This window comes from Aplidium turbinatum, chromosome 2, assembly GCF_918807975.1.
Source record: "Aplidium turbinatum chromosome 2, kaAplTurb1.1, whole genome shotgun sequence".
Lineage (NCBI taxonomy): Eukaryota > Metazoa > Chordata > Ascidiacea > Aplousobranchia > Polyclinidae > Aplidium > Aplidium turbinatum.
In genome coordinates, this window is record NC_137473.1 from 23,719,433 (window position 1) to 23,723,410 (window position 3,978).

General features: G+C 36.3%; 1 pseudogene; it reads right to left on the reverse strand.

Annotated features, from left to right (window-relative positions):
• Window positions 1-1,012: 1,012 nt before the first annotated feature.
• On the reverse strand, window positions 1,013-1,642 carry LOC145788447 (calcipressin-1 pseudogene; annotated as a pseudogene).
• Between the last annotated feature and the right edge of the window lie 2,336 nt (window positions 1,643-3,978).

A 3,978-nucleotide genomic window follows, 5' to 3' on the forward strand; every position in this document is an offset into this window, starting at 1 on the left:
AACATATATGTATGTGCGGTTACCATCACTATGACATAATATACATTCTCACTAGTTAATAATGCATGCGCAAGATGCGAGTTTTATAAAGCTGTTAGCATAGGCGCCGACTTTTATTTTTGCACGGGGTGGCAGATAGCACAATATGGCAACCTAAAAACTTTTATTTGATTTTTACTAACCTTTTATTTGATTTTTACTAAGCGTGTTTCGTAGATGCAATTGTCTTTTCACACCTGATTTGTAGCTCGATAATTTACAAAGCAACTTTAAAACAAAGCACAGGAGGTATGTCGTGAATTTTATTGTTACGTCGCTGCTCTGACACTTAACATTTGGCAAAAGTATTTTTCTGTCAATCCAACTGTTAATCAACTGGTCAAGTTGTAACCGTGAAGCTTCAGCTTGATAAACATTCAAAATTAGGACGTGGTTCAATCGCTGTTGCGTCATGGTAGATCGCAAGTAGGTTTTTATGCGCCTGAATGCACTAACTAAACGATCGCTCCGCCTAGCAGGTGGTGGAAGGCAACGATAAGTATATTTTCAAAACTTTCTTTTCAAAAGTGTAGCTTTCCTCGAATTAAGCGTAAACCAATGATCAAAAAAAAATTTAAACGTCTGTTCAAATTACATTTATTTGCAGTAAGTAATGTAACCTAAATGAGGTGGCTGCCACCCCGCCACAGCGGTTACGGGGTGGCGTGGCCACCCCGTAAGCCGGCGCCAGTGGCTGTTAGTATTTATCAGTATATATACTAAGAATCACTATCGAAATGACTGTGCCTTGATATTGAATACAAAAATACAAGAGCAGAACCTCACAATAAGTCAAACATTGGTAAGGTAATCTTGCCACCTCATGACATAAACAAAGATGAAGTAACATAACAAAAATATTATAGAAGGTTACACTTTAATATGGAAATAGTTATTAAACAAAAAACTCTTTCAGTATATAACACTAACTGCAAAAAAATGCCAGGAAAACGTTAAACCAATGACATATACTTTAGTAATCAGGTCTCCTGGTATGTTGAATTTTTGTTTTTAATAAAGAATTTGGATTTGATTGTTTAGTATCTTCACATATATGAACAACAACACTTGGAGTTGTATCAGTAGCTTTATGTAGTTCATGTGCCTGACCAGGTTCAAGCTCAACAACACTTGATAAAAGATTAAAATTAAACATTGACTTATTCTCTTCAACTGGTTCCCAACCTACTGGAGGAGATGCAGGTGGTGAAATCAAAAATTGTTTGTCTGGTACAGGAGGTTGCAGATTTGTAGAAGCTGCAGAATCTTGTAAAGTTGCTTGTGCAAAATACACTCCAATTTGAAAACCCACTAAGGAAATACGATGAAGAGACGTTTTAGCTTTGGCTGCTTCACAAGGGGTTTCATAACTGACTCTGACACGCCGAAAGCTCGGCAAGTAAACAAAATGTGCTGGGCCAAACGCCTCAAACATTTGCTCAAATTCTTGCCTTCTGAAATCTAATTCAAATACATTTTGATGAACATTGCAGATAAACAATGTTGTTGGTAAAGCTTGATACTGTTGAAGCAATTCATCCAATGGAAGATTCGGAATATCAACAATATCCATGTCACTTGTTTCTTGGTCCATCAGTTTCATTATACAAATCTTATCTACCATGAAAAATTGAACATATGCTAGAGGAAATATATCATCATACAGTTCAATTTGTCTACAACAGTTATGTACGTTCACTAAGTCAATTCACACATAACGTTACATTCATCATAATCCTGACAGACTTCTTATCTTTTGTATGAATAAAAATATGTCTATTATACCAGTAGATTTAACTTCAAAGGCATCAATTTTAGGAAATGGGATATCCTGTCACGACCGACCTGTCGCTAGACAACTAACCACAGCCGATTTGTCACACGGACATCTCACTGCTACACAACTTGATGCGAATTCTATGTTTCCATTGAGCAATTCTTGCCTTTTGCAAATGGTTTTGTTCATCAATGTTTATTTCTAGAGATGAACCAATATATACGGTAATCAATATTGATGACATCGGCTATTTTTGCAGTATCGGCTAAATTAGGCCGATGCTTAAAATGTAAAAACAGGCATTTGCTAGAGATTCATTTATTACATATATATTATCCTAAACACATTTCGGTTTTGAAGTTCAGTGAAACAAAGCATCCATTAATCTATAAGTGACATACCGTATATATTCAATTATTCATACATAGTAAATTTTGTAGTAAACATACGTAGTAAATCCAGAATAAGTCAATATGATTTTTAAGCATTACTTCAGCTCTGGTGATCAGTAAAAATAAGATTGTCATGTTGAGGCGCAACAAGACCTTTTACTGATTGGTTCAGTGATAATTTGTGATCCCGTTGCTTTCATTTTAAGGGATTACAGTACTGATTAGTCTAGTTTTCAATTTATTCCTTTGAAACATTGTGCATGTGATAAGGATGGTAGATATTATGTCATGTTTTTCAATCTAAACTAAGTTTAAAATTTATTCTTTTGTTCACACTCCTCATCTACCTCCAAAGCAGTAACACGAAGAACAATTTTGGTCTACTCTACTATACAGTAGAATCAGCCACCACCGTCATTTTGGCAGAATAATTTTTCTGCTTTCCGCCTAAAAAAGTCATCCGTGAATAAGTGCGAGGTATACAATGCGACCCGAGGTACTTTCGACAAATCTCAAATAAAACTATAATCCGCAACATATGCCACTTAAATTTTACATGCATCGGATTCAGTATTGAATTACTATTCCAGGGGTGTGCACCAATAGGTGGGCATTTGGTAGGAACTCCCAGCAGAACGGTTCAAAGATTGAGGATATATTTATGATAGACATAAAAATAATACGATTTTTGCATAATTGACACCTCTCCAATAAAGCTCAAATAAAACTATAATCCGCAACATATGCCACTTAAATTTTACATGCATCGGATTCAGTATTGAATTACCTTTCCAGGGGTGTGCACCAATAGGTGGACATTTGGTAGGAACTCTCAGCAGAACGGTTCAAAGATTGAGGATATATGTCTATCGTAAATATATCCTCAATCTTTGAACTGTTCTGCTGGGAGTTCCTACCAAATGCCCACCTATTGGTGCACACCCCTGGAAAGGTAATTCAATACTGAATCCGATGCATGTAAAATTTAAGTGGCGTATGTTGCGGATTATAGTTTTATTTGAGCTTTATTAGAGAGGTGTCAATTATGCAAAAATTGCATTATTTTAATGTCTATCGTAAATATATCCTCAATCTTTGAACCGTTCTGCTGGGAGTTCCTACTAAATGCCCACCTATTGGTGCACACCCCTGGAAAGGGAATTCAATACTGAATCCGATGCATGTAAAATTTAAGTGGCATATGTTGCGGATTATAGTTTTATTTGAGGTTTATTGGAGAGGTGTCAATTATGCAAAAATCGTATTATTTTAATGTCTATCGTAAATATATCCTCAATCTTTGAACCGTTCTGCTGGAAGTTCCTACCAAATGCCCACCTATTGGTGCACACCCCTGGAAAGGTAATTCAATACTGAATTCGATGCATGTAAAATTTAAGTGGCATAGCCTATGTTGCGGATTATAGTTTTATTTGAGATTTGTCGAAAGTACTTCGGGTCGCATTGTATACCTCGCACTTATTCACGGATGACTTTTTTAGGCGGATAGCGGAAAAATTATTCTGCCAGAATGACGGTGGTGAATCAGCCGCCATGGTCAGTGACGTCATGACAAAGTGTGTCGCCATTCAAAAAACGCAGCTACTTTTGGGAAGGATGCAAAAACACGGAAAAGAAATGATGGTAAATAGTGCCTCCACGAAATATACTGTAGCTTTCTCATTTCTGCTTAGATTTTAACAATTTTATTATCGCTGTAAAGCGCGATGCTTCATTTACCCGAATAAATTGATTGCTAGTCCAACGCAT